Below are 14,391 nucleotides of genomic sequence, written 5' to 3' on the forward strand. Positions count from 1 at the left end.
GCATGTTCATGGGATACCCTGAAGGAGTCAAAGCTTATAGGCTATGGTGCCTAGAGCCAGGTCACAGGAGGTGTATCACCAGTCGAGATGTAGTTTTTAATGAAGCTAAAATGGCTTTTAAGAAAACTGATGATGTTGGTCGAAGTACAGAAACATCTGACGAAGAGCTGGAACAGGTAGAGATTCCTGTTGAGGTGGAGCATGTTGATGCTGAATTGCATATCCCAGATGAAGTCGAAGAAGAAGCAGAAGATGCTGAAGTTGAGGAAACTGACGATGACTACCTATTGTCGAGAGATAGGTCAAGAAGAGTCATCAAGCCACCTCAAAGACTTGGATATGCAGATCTTATAGCTTATGCCTTAATCTCTGCAAGTGAGGTTCTAGACGAAGAACCTAGAGACTATAAGGAAGTTATGAGGAGTCGAAATAAGACTGAATGGCTGAAGGCCATGGATGATGAGATGAAATCTCTTCATGATAATCATACTTGGGAACTGATCAAGAAACCTGTTGGGGCAAGGTTAGTCAGCTGTAAATGGATTTTCAAAGTTAAGGAAGGAATTGAAGGAGTGACGTCGAAAAGATACAAGGCAAGGTTAGTTGCAAGGGGTTTCACTCAGAAAGAAGGTGTCGACTTCAATGATGTGTTTTCTCCTGTTGTGAAGCATAGGTCCATTCGAATGTTGCTTGCCATGGTGGCACAGTTCGATCTTGAACTGGAACAGATGGATGTGAAGACTGCGTTCTTGTATGGTGATCTAGATGAAACGATCCTGATGAGGCAACCTGAAGGGTATGTCGAAAAGGGGAAGGAAGATTATGTGTGCAAGTTAAAGAGATCTTTGTATGGGCTGAAACAATCTCCTCGACAGTGGAATAGGAGATTCGACAAGTTCATGGCACGCATAAGTTTCATTAGAAGTCAGTTCGACCACTGCGTTTACTTCAGATTTCGACCTGGTAATTCATTTGTTATTTTGTTACTTTATGTGGATGATATTCTCATAGCAAGCAACAATGTTGAAGATGTGATGAGGGTGAAGGCTGAACTCAATAAGGAGTTCGATATGAAGGATCTGGGAGCTGCTTCCAGGATTCTTGGAATTGACATTCGAAGAGATAGAAAGAAGTCGAAGTTATGTCTATCTCAAGAGGCATATCTACGGAAGATTCTTGAAAAGTTTGGTATGTCGAATTCGAAGCCAGTTGTGACTCCAACAAACCCTCAATTCAAGCTGAGTATTGATCAGTGTTCCAGTACTGATGTCGAAAGAGCCTATATGAATAGCATCCCATATGCTAATATAGTCGGTTCTTTGATGTATGCTATGGTCTGTACTAGACCCGACATAGCATACGCAGTAAGTCTTGTAAGCAGGTACATGGCGAATCCTGGAAAGGCTCACTGGCAAGCATTGAAGTGGATTTTAAGGTACATAAATGGGTCTCTGAATAGAGTCCTAATTTATGGTGGAGCCTTGGGTGAAGATAGTAAAGCAGTAATAGAAGGATATGTCGACTCTGATTATGCAGGTTGTATGGATTCTAGAAAGTCTATTTCTGGGTATGTTTTCACTATGTTTGGCACAGCAATTAGTTGGAAAGCAACTCTTCAGAAGGTTGTTGCTCTATCAACCACTGAAGCTGAATATATTGCTCTCACTGAAGCTGTGAAAGAAGCATTGTGGCTTGAAGGTTTTGCAAAGGAGCTGAAACTTCAAGGTCGAAGTATCACTGTTAAATGTGATAGTCAGAGTGCAATACACCTGTCGAAGAATTCAGCCTATCATGAGCGAACTAAGCACATTGATGTGAGGCTGCATTTCGTCAGAGGAGTAAACGAGCGTGGAGAAGTCCAAGTGCTGAAGGTTTCGACTGAAGACAATGCTGCTGATATGATCACCAAGACATTGCCGAGTTGCAAGTTTTTCCACTGTATGCAGTTGATAAAGCTGCATGAAGAAAGCTAGTGTGTTCCCTTGATGTTGTAGAGTTAGATCCAAGGTGGAGATTTGTGAGATATTGGATCAAACTCTAGTATGGCCGAAGGGTAGCTTCTTGGTTCGACAGGGTTAAGCATGATGTCGAAGGTTGTTCACATGCTTGTGTCGAAGATGCTAGGGTTGTTAGCATGTTAAATTAGGTTTAAGTGTTTAAACCCTAATTTGTTAAGTTAGCTTGTTTATTAAGTTGGCTTGTGTAATGGGCCTTGTGGAGAAAGCCCATTAGTTAGTATGTTAGGTTTTATTATAAATAGCATACTAGTCTCTCATCATTGCTAAGCTGCAAATCCTAATTTAGGGTGAGAGAGGTTATTTGTTATTCTTGTAAACTTGTAATCTTGTTTTAAGAGAAAGTAAAAGAATAGCAGTTATAACCAATTCTTCTGTTCTTATTCTCTTCCCTAATTCCCTATTATACTTTGTTATTGGTATCGTTTTTCACAACATGTTTAATATCACTCAACTTCATTGCTCTTGTAACCGACGATATCAAACCGCACATCTCATCTTTTGGTGCTGACCAGTTTGATGACAATGATGAGACAGAGAAGAAAAAGAAATTTTTTTTTCAAATGGCTTTAGTTCTCAATCAATATTGGCGCAGTCATTGGCTCGTCGATCTTGGTTTGGATTTAGATGAAAGCATGATGGGGTTGGGGTTCTAGTGTACCTACAACTGCAATGGTTTTCACTTATATAATTTTCTCCATCGATAGTCAATGGTATAGACTTCAAATACATGGTGAAAGTCCCATTACAAGCAAATGTCAAGTTATATTTGTGACATTTGAGAAACATACGCTGAAAGATCCAGATGAAAAGTATCTTTATAAGACTACAAATTTGCAGTTTAATTCCAAAGGGATCTGCAAACTTGATCATACAAATGAATTGAAGTTAGATATCAAAACCATGTTGATATTTACTTTTTGTGATGAGAAGTAGTATTGCAATGAAAATGATGGCTTCAAATTCTGTTATGATTCCAGGTGTTTGGATAAGGAAGTAATAGAGAAATAATCATACTAGACTAGCGATGTATCAATCCATAAAGGCTTTGCACCGTAACACATGTTAAGGAGCTCAAATCGGTTATCCGGATACTTCCTGTTTGGCCATCACAAATAGCCTTTGCAGTGGTATTAAGTCAAATGGGAATAACATTTGTGTTACAAGGCAATACAATGGTTCAACAAATTATCCTAAGTTTAAAGCTCCGTACATACACCTCTCCCTTTTTGACCATCTAAGTGTCATCTTCTGTGATCCAATCTATGATTGTATCATTGTCCCCTTTGCAAGAAAGTATACCTGCCATGAAAACGGATTAACACAAATTCAAAGAATTGGAATAAGCCTAGTCATCTCTATCTTTTCCATCATCGTGGTCAGCAATCTAAAAGTCGTATGTCTCGACTTAGTTCAAAAACATATCTACTATAATCACGATACCATTCCTATTCCATTATTTTGGAAAGTAGTACAGTATTTCCTCTTTGGTGCAGCTGAATTTTCACAAGATTTGGTCAGATGTATTTCTTTTATGGCAAGGCACCTGATGCAATGATAAGTATGTTATCTTCCCTTTCACTGACCATTAATGCATTGGGAAACTATGTGACTACATTTCTTTTTATTGTTGTCACAAAAGTTACTACAAAAATGGAAATCTTAGTTGGTTACCAGATAATATGAATAAGGGTCATCTTTATTATTTAATTGGCTTATTCTTAGTGTGTTGTGAAAAACGATACCAATAACAAAATATAATAGGGAATTAGGGAAGAGAATAAGAACACAAGAATTGGTTATAACTGCTATTCTTTTACTTTCTCTTAAAACAAGATTACAAGTTTACAAGAATAACAAATAACCTCTCTCACCCTAAATTAGGATTTGCAGCTTAGCAATGATGAGAGACTAGTATGCTATTTATAATAAAACCTAACATACTAACTAATGGGCTTTTTCCACAAGGCCCATTACACAAGTCAACTTAATAAACAAGCTAACTTAACAAATTAGGGTTTAAACACTAAAACCTAATTTAACATGCTAACAACCCTAGCATCTTCGACACAAGCATGTGAACAACCTTCGACTTCATGCTTAACCCTGTCGAACCAAGAAGCTACCCTTCGGCTATACTAGAGTTCGATCCAAAATCTCACAAATCTCCACCTTGGATCTAACTCTACAACATCAAGGGAACAAACTAGCTTTCTTCATGCAGCTTTATCAACTGCATACAGTGGAAAAACTTGCAACTCGACAATGTCTTGGTGATCATATCAGCAGCATTGTCTTCAGTCGAAACCTTCAGCACTTGGACTTCTCCACGCTCGATTACTCCTCTGACGAAATGCAGCCTCACATCAATGTGCTTAGTTCGCTCATGATAGGCTGAATTCTTCGACAGGTGTATTGCACTTTGACTATCACATTTAACAGTGATACCTCGACCTTGAAGTTTCAGCTCCTTCGCAAAACCTTCAAGCCACAATGCTTCTTTCACAGCTTCAGTTAATGCAATGTACTCCGCTTCAGTGGTTGATAGAGCAACAACCTTCTGAAGTGTTGCTTTCCAACTAATTGCTGTGCCAAACATAGTGAAAACATATCCAGAAATAGGTTTCCTGGAATCCATACAACCTGCATAATCAGAGTCGACATATCCTTCGATTACTGCTTTACCATCTTCACCCAAGGCTCCACCATAAATTAGGACTCTATTCAGAGACCCATTTATGTACCTTAAAATCCACTTCAATGCTTGCCAGTGAGCCTTTCCAGGATTCGCCATGTACCTGCTTACAAGACTTACTGCGTATGCTATGTCGGGTCTAGTACAAACCATAGCATACATCAAAGAACCAACTATATTAGCATATGGGATGCTATTCATATAGGCTCTTTCCACATCAGTACTGGGACACTGATCAATACTCAGCTTGAATTGAGGGTTTGTTGGAGTCACAACTGGCTTTGAATTCGACATACCAAACTTTTCAAGAATCTTCCGTAGATATGCCTCTTGAGATAGACATAACTTCGACTTCTTTCTATCTCTTCGAATGTCAATTCCAAGAATCCTGGAAGCAGCTCCCAGATCCTTCATATCGAACTCCTTATTGAGTTCAGCCTTCACCCTCATCACATCTTCAACATTGTTGCTTGCTATGAGAATATCATCCACATAAAGCAACAAAATAACAAATGAATTACCAGGTCGAAATCTGAAGTAAACGCAGTGGTCGAACTGACTTCTAATGAAACTTATGCTTGCCATGAACTTGTCGAATCTCCTATTCCACTGTCGAGGAGATTGTTTCAGCCCATACAAAGATCTCTTTAACTTGCACACATAATCTTCCTTCCCCTTTTCGACATACCCTTCAGGTTGCCTCATCAGGATCGTTTCATCTAGATCACCATACAAGAACGCAGTCTTCACATCCATCTGTTCCAGTTCAAGATCGAACTGTGCCACCATGGCAAGCAACATTCGAATGGACCTATGCTTCACAACAGGAGAAAACACATCATTGAAGTCGACACCTTCTTTCTGAGTGAAACCCCTTGCAACTAACCTTGCCTTGTATCTTTTCGACGTCACTCCTTCAATTCCTTCCTTAACTTTGAAAATCCATTTACAGCTGACTAACCTTGCCCCAACAGGTTTCTTGATCAGTTCCCAAGTATGATTATCATGAAGAGATTTCATCTCATCATCCATGGCCTTCAGCCATTCAGTCTTATTTCGACTCCTCATAACTTCCTTATAGTCTCTAGGTTCTTCGTCTAGAACCTCACTTGCAGAGATTAAGGCATAAGCTATAAGATCTGCATATCCAAGTCTCTGAGGTGGCTTGATGACTCTTCTCGACCTATCTCTCGACAATAGGTAGTCATCGTCAGTTTCCTCAACTTCAGCATCTTCTGCTTCTTCTTCGACTTCATCTGGGATATGCAATTCAGCATCAACATGCTCCACCTCAACAGGAATCTCTACCTGTTCCAGCTCTTCGTCAGATGTTTCTGTACTTCGACCAACATCATTAGTTTTCTTAAAAGCCATTTCAGCTTCATTGAAAACTACATCTCGACTGGTGATACACCTCCTGTGACCTGGCTCTAGGCACCATAGCCTATAAGCTTTGACTCCTTCAGGGTATCCCATGAACATGCATTTCAGAGCTCTAGGTTCGACCTTATCTTGCCTAATGTGAGCATAGGCTACGCAGCCAAATACTCTCAGTTTGTCGAGATCTGGTGGATGTCCCGACCAAACTTCTTCAGGTGTCTTCATATCTAACGCTGTCGAAGGACATCTGTTTATCAGATATGTTGCTGTCGAAACAGCCTCAGCCCAGAACACCTTTGTTAACCCTGCACTAGTCAACATGCATCTGACTCTCTCCAAAATAGTTCGATTAAACCTTTCAGCCAAACCATTTTGCTGTGGAGTACCTGCAGTAGTTCTATGCCTTGCAATACCAGAGGCAGCACAAAAACTGTCGAATGCCTCATTGCAAAATTCAAGGCCATTGTCGGTTCTCAACCTCTTGACCTTTCTGCCAGTCTGATTTTCAACCAGAGTCTTCCAACTTTTGAAATTCTCAAAAGTTTCATCCTTAGTCTTCTGGATGAATACCCATAATTTTCTGGAATAATCATCTACTATGGATAGAAAATACCTTGCTCCTGAATGTGATGGACACCTTGCAGGCCCCCAAAGATCAGCATGGATGTAATCAAGTGATCCATGTGTTCTTTGTTTGCCTTTGTTGAACTTCACTCTGCAAGATTTTCCAAGTACACAGGGTTCACAAAACTTCAGCTTTTCGACTTTGTCTCCACCAAGCAGATTTTGTTTCCCTAATTCGACTAGACCCCTTTCACTGACATGGCCCAATCTCATGTGCCAGATTTCTGTTTTCGACAAAGGTTTCGTGGATGCAACATTTGTCGAACCACTTACAACTTCAGCCTCAAGGGTATACAAGCCTTGTTTCTTCACGCCTCTCAAGACTTCCTTCGAACCTTTCATGACTCTTAGGATACTTTTCTCTCCTTGGAAAACATATCCTTTCTTGTCGAATTCACCAAGAGAAAGCAGATTTCTCTTCAAATCAGGAACATACCTGACTTCAGTCAACAACCTTATTGACTCATCATGGAGCTTGAATCTCACAGATCCAACACCTGCAATCTTGCAAGCCTTGTTGTTTCCCAGCAATACTGATCCACCATCTTGATCACATAATTCCTCGAACAAGTCTTTGTTTGGAGTCATGTGCCAAGTGCAACCTGAATCCATAATCCACTCCTTCTTAGAGTCACTGCTTGAAACCACAAGAACATCAGATGATTCGAAATCATCTTGAACAATGGCAGCGTTGCCATTATCCTTACCTCCATGATATTTCAAGCGTTCAGGGCACACCTTTCTTGTGTGACCCTCCTTTTTACAATGGTAGCATCGAATGCCAGATGCTTCGCCACTGTAAGTCTTCGACTGGCTTTTGCCTTTCTTCTTGTCGAACTTACCATCCTTCCGTAAGAGTTTTCCTTTAACGGCCAAACCTTCGCCAACAGTCGAAGGTTTATGCTCCTTTCGTTCATTCAAGTCCTTAGAGTACAAGGCTGATTGAACTTCTTCAAACGTCAGGGACTCCCTTCCATACAAGAGAGTTTCTTTGAAGTGAGCATGTGATCGAGGCAAAGAACACAATAGTAACAGCGCTTGATCTTCATCATCGATTTTCACATCAATATTTTCAAGATCAAGAATCAGCTTGTTGAACATATCCAACTGCTCAGCCAATACTTTGTCTTCAATCATCTTGAATGAATACAAAGCTTGCTTCAGGTAGAGTCGATTTACCAGCGATTTAGTCATGTACAAACTTTCAAGTTTCACCCATAACCCTGATGCCGTCGTCTCCTTTGATACCTGCCTGAGAACCTTATCACCAAGGCTCAACAAAATTGCGCTGTGTGCTTTCTCGATCATATTCTTCTTCTCCGCTGCCGTCAATTCTGCATTCATGGCTGCCTCTCCCTTCAACGCTTCCAAACAACCCTGCTGAACCAGTAGGGCTTTCATCTTCAAGCGCCACAGACCGAAATCATTCACTCCGGTGAACTTTTCAATCTCATACTTTGTTGAAGGCATCTTCTCTACGCTCACCGCACCAATTTGTTGTGAATTCAATGCCACGAACAAAGTATAAAATAAGGGATGAATAAAGGACAAGGAAGAAGAGGAGAACACAATAATTGGTTATAACTGCTATTCTTTTACTTTCTCTTAAAACAAGATTACAAGTTTACAAGAATAACAAATAACCTCTCTCACCCTAAATTAGGATTTGCAGCTTAGCAATGATGAGAGACTAGTATGCTATTTATAATAAAACCTAACATACTAACTAATGGGCTTTTTCCACAAGGCCCATTACACAAGTCAACTTAATAAACAAGCTAACTTAACAAATTAGGGTTTAAACACTAAAACCTAATTTAACATGCTAACAACCCTAGCATCTTCGACACAAGCATGTGAACAACCTTCGACTTCATGCTTAACCCTGTCGAACCAAGAAGCTACCCTTCGGCTATACTAGAGTTCGATCCAAAATCTCACATAGTGTGATCAAATTCATTGTATATCTATGGATTGCTAGGAGGTATACATACAATAAAAGTTTATAACTTCCTGTGTGTGCGTGCAAAAAACAAGTTATAAAATAATTTCAAAACCAATATGTATCGCTTTAGATACAAAACATTTATCTTTTTAATGTTAATGCATTGCATATTTAAAATTGATTATTTTTGTAAAGCTTACACTTTGATTATCTTTGTAGACATCTATGGCATATGGTAATGTTAGTTCAATACCATAATTAAACTACATATTATAAACAAAAATTACTACATATATGAATAAATATAATATCTTTCATCTTATAAAATATTTTTATTAAATTCATAATTAAGCAATAGTCAAGAATAAAAGGATACACTAATATGTGGGCTAGATCTTTTAATTGTAGTTATTTGTGTACTTTGTAGGGAATGAAACTATTAACTCTTTATGTTGTTGCACTAAAATTGAAGGCTTTGTGAGATGCTAATGGTTTCCATCAACATTAAGTCAAATTTAGCTTGTTTTATATCACTCAACTTCATTGCTCTTGGAACCGATGATATCAAACCGCACATCTCATCTTTTGGTGCTGACCAGTTTGATGACAATGATGAGACGGAGAAGAGAAAGAAAATTTATTTTTCAAATGGCTTTAGTTCTCAATCAATATTGGTGCAGTCATTGGCTCGTCGATCTTGGTTTCGATTTAGATGAATGCATGATGGGGTTGGGGTTTTAGTGTACCTACAACTGCAATGGTTTTCACTTATATAATTTCCTCCATCGAAAGTCAATGGTATAGACTTCAAATACATGGTGAAAGTCCCATTACAAGCAAATGTCAAGTTATATTTGTGATATTTGAGAAACATACGCTGAAAGATCCAGATGAAAATTATCTTTATAAGACTACAAATTTGCTGTCTAATATCAAAGGGATCTGCAAACTTGATAATACCAATGAATTGAAGTTAGATATCAAAACCATGTTTATATTTACTTTTTGTGATGAGAAGTAGTATTGCAGTAAAAATGATGGCTTCGAATTCTGTTATGATTCCAGGTGTTTGGATAAGGAAGTAATAGAGAAATAATCATACTAGACTAGCGATGTACCAATCCATAGAGGCTTTGCACCGTAACACATGTTAAGGAGCTCAAATCAGTTATCCGGATACTTCCTGTTTGGCCATCACAAATAGCCTTTGCAGTAGTATTAAGTCAAATGGGAATAACATTTGTGTTACAAGGCAATACAATGGTTCAACAAATTATCCTAAGTTTAAAGCTCCGTACATACACCTCTCCCTTTTTGACCATCTAAGTGTCATCTTCTGTGATCCAATCAATGATTGCATCATTGTCCCCTTTGCAAGAAAGTATACCTGCCATGAAAACGGATTAACACAACTTCAAAGAATTGGAATATGCCTAGTCATCTCTGTCTTTTCCATCATCGTTGTCAGCAATCTAAAAGTCGTTTGTCTCGACTTAGTTCAAAAACATATCTACTATGATCACGATACCATTCCTATTCCATTATTTTGGAAAGTAGTACACTATTTCCTCTTTGGTGCAGCTGAATTTTCACAAGATTTGGTCAGATGTATTTCTTTTATGGCGAGGCACCTGATGCAATGATAAGTATGTTATCTTCCCTTTCACTGACCATTAATTCATTGGGAAACTATGTGACTACATTTCTTTTTATTGTTGTCACAAAAGTTACTACAAAAATGGAAATCTTAGTTGGTTACCAGATAATATGAATAAGGGTCATCTTTATTATTTAATTGGCTTATTCTTAGTGTGATCAAATTCATTGTATATCTATGGATTGCTAAGAGGTATACATACAATAAAAGTTTATAACTTCCCGTGTGTGCGTGCAAAAAACAAGTTATAAAATAATTTCAAAACCAATATATGTATCGCTTTAGATACAAAACATTTATTTTTTTAATGTTAATGCATTGCATATTTAAAATTGATTATTTTTGTAAAGCTTACACTTTGATTATCTTTGTAGACATCTATGGCATATGGTAATGTTAGTTCAATACCATAATTAAACTACATATTATAAACAAAAATTACTACATATATGAATAAATATAATATCTTTCATCTAATAAAATATTTTTATTAAATTCATAATTAAGCAATAGTCAAGAATAAAAGGATACACTAATATGTGGGTTAGACCTTTTAATCGTAGTTATTTGTGTACTTTGCAGGGAATGAAACTATTAACTCTTTATGTTGTTGCACCAAAATTGAAGGCTTTGTGAGATGCTAATGGTTTCCATCAACATTAAGTCAAATTTAGCTTGTTTAACATCACTCAACTTCATTGCTCTTGTAACCGACGATATCAAACCGCACATCTCATCTTTTGGTGCTGACCAGTTTGATGACAATGATGAGACGGAGAAGAAAAAGAAAATTTATTTTTCAAATGGCTTTAGTTCTCAATCAATATTGGCGCAGTCATTGGCTCGTCGATCTTGGTTTGGATTTAGATGAAAGCATGATGGGGTTGGGGTTCTAGTGTACCTACAACTGCAATGGTTTTCACTTATATAATTTTCTCCATCGATAGTCAATGGTATAGACTTCAAATACATGGTGAAAGTCCCATTACAAGCAAATGTCAAGTTATATTTGTGACATTTGAGAAACATACGCTGAAAGATCCAGATGAAAAGTATCTTTATAAGACTACAAATTTGCAGTTTAATACCAAAGGGATCTGCAAACTTGATCATACAAATGAATTGAAGTTAGATATCAAAACCATGTTGATATTTACTTTTTGTGATGAGAAGTAGTATTGCAATGAAAATGATGGCTTCAAATTCTGTTATGATTCCAGGTGTTTGGATAAGGAAGTAATAGAGAAATAATCATACTAGACTAGCGATGTATCAATCCATAAAGGCTTTGCACCGTAACACATGTTAAGGAGCTCAAATCGGTTATCCGGATACTTCCTGTTTGGCCATCTCAAATAGCCTTTGCAGTGGTATTAAGTCAAATGGGAATAACATTTGTGTTACAAGGCAATACAATGGTTCAACAAATTATCCTAAGTTTAAAGCTCCGTACATACACCTCTCCCTTTTTGACCATCTAAGTGTCATCTTCTGTGATCCAATCTATGATTGTATCATTGTCCCCTTTGCAAGAAAGTATACCTGCCATGAAAACGGATTAACACAAATTCAAAGAATTCGAATAAGCCTAGTCATCTCTATCTTTTCCATCATCGTGGTCAGCAATCTAAAAGTCGTATGTCTCGACTTAGTTCAAAAACATATCTACTATAATCACGATACCATTCCTATTCCATTATTTTGGAAAGTAGTACAGTATTTCCTCTTTGGTGCAGCTGAATTTTCACAAGATTTGGTCAGATGTATTTCTTTTATGGCAAGGCACCTGATGCAATGATAAGTATGTTATCTTCCCTTTCACTGACCATTAATGCATTGGGAAACTATGTGACTACATTTCTTTTTATTGTTGTCACAAAAGTTACTACAAAAATGGAAATCTTAGTTGGTTACCAGATAATATGAATAAGGGTCATCTTTATTATTTAATTGGCTTATTCTTAGTGTGATCAAATTCATTGTATATCTATGGATTGCTAAGAGGTATACATACAATAAAAGTTTATAACTTCCCGTGTGTGCGTGCAAAAAACAAGTTATAAAATAATTTCAAAACCAATATATGTATCGCTTTAGATACAAAACATTTATTTTTTAATGTTAATGCATTGCATATTTAAAATTGATTATTTTTGTAAAGCTTACACTTTGATTATCTTTGTAGACATCTATGGCATATGGTAATGTTAGTTCAATACCATAATTAAACTACATATTATAAACAAAAATTACTACATATATGAATAAATATAATATCTTTCATCTAATAAAATATTTTTATTAAATTCATAATTAAGCAATAGTCAAGAATAAAAGGATACACTAATATGTGGGTTAGACCTTTTAATCGTAGTTATTTGTGTACTTTGCAGGGAATGAAACTATTAACTCTTTATGTTGTTGCACCAAAATTGAAGGCTTTGTGAGATGCTAATGGTTTCCATCAACATTAAGTCAAATTTAGCTTGTTTAATATCACTCAACTTCATTGCTCTTGTAACCGACGATATCAAACCGCACATCTCATCTTTTGGTGCTGACCAGTTTGATGACAATGATGAGACGGAGAAGAAAAAGAAAATTTATTTTTCAAATGGCTTTAGTTCTCAATCAATATTGGCGCAGTCATTGGCTCGTCGATCTTGGTTTGGATTTAGATGAAAGCATGATGGGGTTGGGGTTCTAGTGTACCTACAACTGCAATGGTTTTCACTTATATATTTTTCTCCATCGATAGTCAATGGTATAGACTTCAAATACATGGTGAAAGTCCCATTACAAGCAAATGTCAAGTTATATTTGTGACATTTGAGAAACATACGCTGAAAGATCCAGATGAAAAGTATCTTTATAAGACTACAAATTTGCAGTTTAATACCAAAGGGATCTGCAAACTTGATCATACAAATGAATTGAAGTTAGATATCAAAACCATGTTGATATTTACTTTTTGTGATGAGAAGTAGTATTGCAATGAAAATGATGGCTTCAAATTCTGTTATGATTCCAGGTGTTTGGATAAGGAAGTAATAGAGAAATAATCATACTAGACTAGCGATGTATCAATCCATAAAGGCTTTGCACCGTAACACATGTTAAGGAGCTCAAATCGGTTATCCGGATACTTCCTGTTTGGCCATCTCAAATAGCCTTTGCAGTGGTATTAAGTCAAATGGGAATAACATTTGTGTTACAAGGCAATACAATGGTTCAACAAATTATCCTAAGTTTAAAGCTCCGTACATACACCTCTCCCTTTTTGACCATCTAAGTGTCATCTTCTGTGATCCAATCTATGATTGTATCATTGTCCCCTTTGCAAGAAAGTATACCTGCCATGAAAACGGATTAACACAAATTCAAAGAATTGGAATAAGCCTAGTCATCTCTATCTTTTCCATCATCGTGGTCAGCAATCTAAAAGTCGTATGTCTCGACTTAGTTCAAAAACATATCTACTATAATCACGATACCATTCCTATTCCATTATTTTGGAAAGTAGTACAGTATTTCCTCTTTGGTGCAGCTGAATTTTCACAAGATTTGGTCAGATGTATTTCTTTTATGGCAAGGCACCTGATGCAATGATAAGTATGTTATCTTCCCTTTCACTGACCATTAATGCATTGGGAAACTATGTGACTACATTTCTTTTTATTGTTGTCACAAAAGTTACTACAAAAATGGAAATCTTAGTTGGTTACCAGATAATATGAATAAGGGTCATCTTTATTATTTAATTGGCTTATTCTTAGTGTGATCAAATTCATTGTATATCTATGGATTGCTAGGAGGTATACATATAATAAAAGTTTATAACTTCCCGTGTGTGCGTGCAAAAAACAAGTTATAAAATAATTTCAAAACCAATATATGTATCGCTTTAGATACAAAACATTTATTTTTTTAATGTTAATGCATTGCATATTTAAAATTGATTATTTTTGTAAAGCTTACACTTTGATTATCTTTGTAGACATCTATGGCATATGGTAATGTTAGTTCAATACCATAATTAAACTACATATTATAAACAAAAATTACTACATATATG

The 14,391-nt window shown here is 36.8% G+C and overlaps 3 pseudogenes; all 3 read left to right on the top strand.

Moving 5' to 3' along the window:
- Positions 1-9,147: 9,147 nt before the first annotated feature.
- On the top strand, positions 9,148-10,533 carry LOC131604140 (protein NRT1/ PTR FAMILY 8.2-like; annotated as a pseudogene).
- A 426-nt stretch (positions 10,534-10,959) lies between these two features.
- On the top strand, positions 10,960-12,345 carry LOC131604141 (protein NRT1/ PTR FAMILY 8.2-like; annotated as a pseudogene).
- Positions 12,346-12,770: 425 nt separating this feature from the next.
- Positions 12,771-14,156, top strand: LOC131604142 (protein NRT1/ PTR FAMILY 8.2-like; annotated as a pseudogene).
- Positions 14,157-14,391: the final 235 nt, after the last annotated feature.

This window comes from Vicia villosa, linkage group LG5, assembly GCF_029867415.1.
Source record: "Vicia villosa cultivar HV-30 ecotype Madison, WI linkage group LG5, Vvil1.0, whole genome shotgun sequence".
In the NCBI taxonomy this organism is placed as follows: domain Eukaryota; kingdom Viridiplantae; phylum Streptophyta; class Magnoliopsida; order Fabales; family Fabaceae; genus Vicia; species Vicia villosa.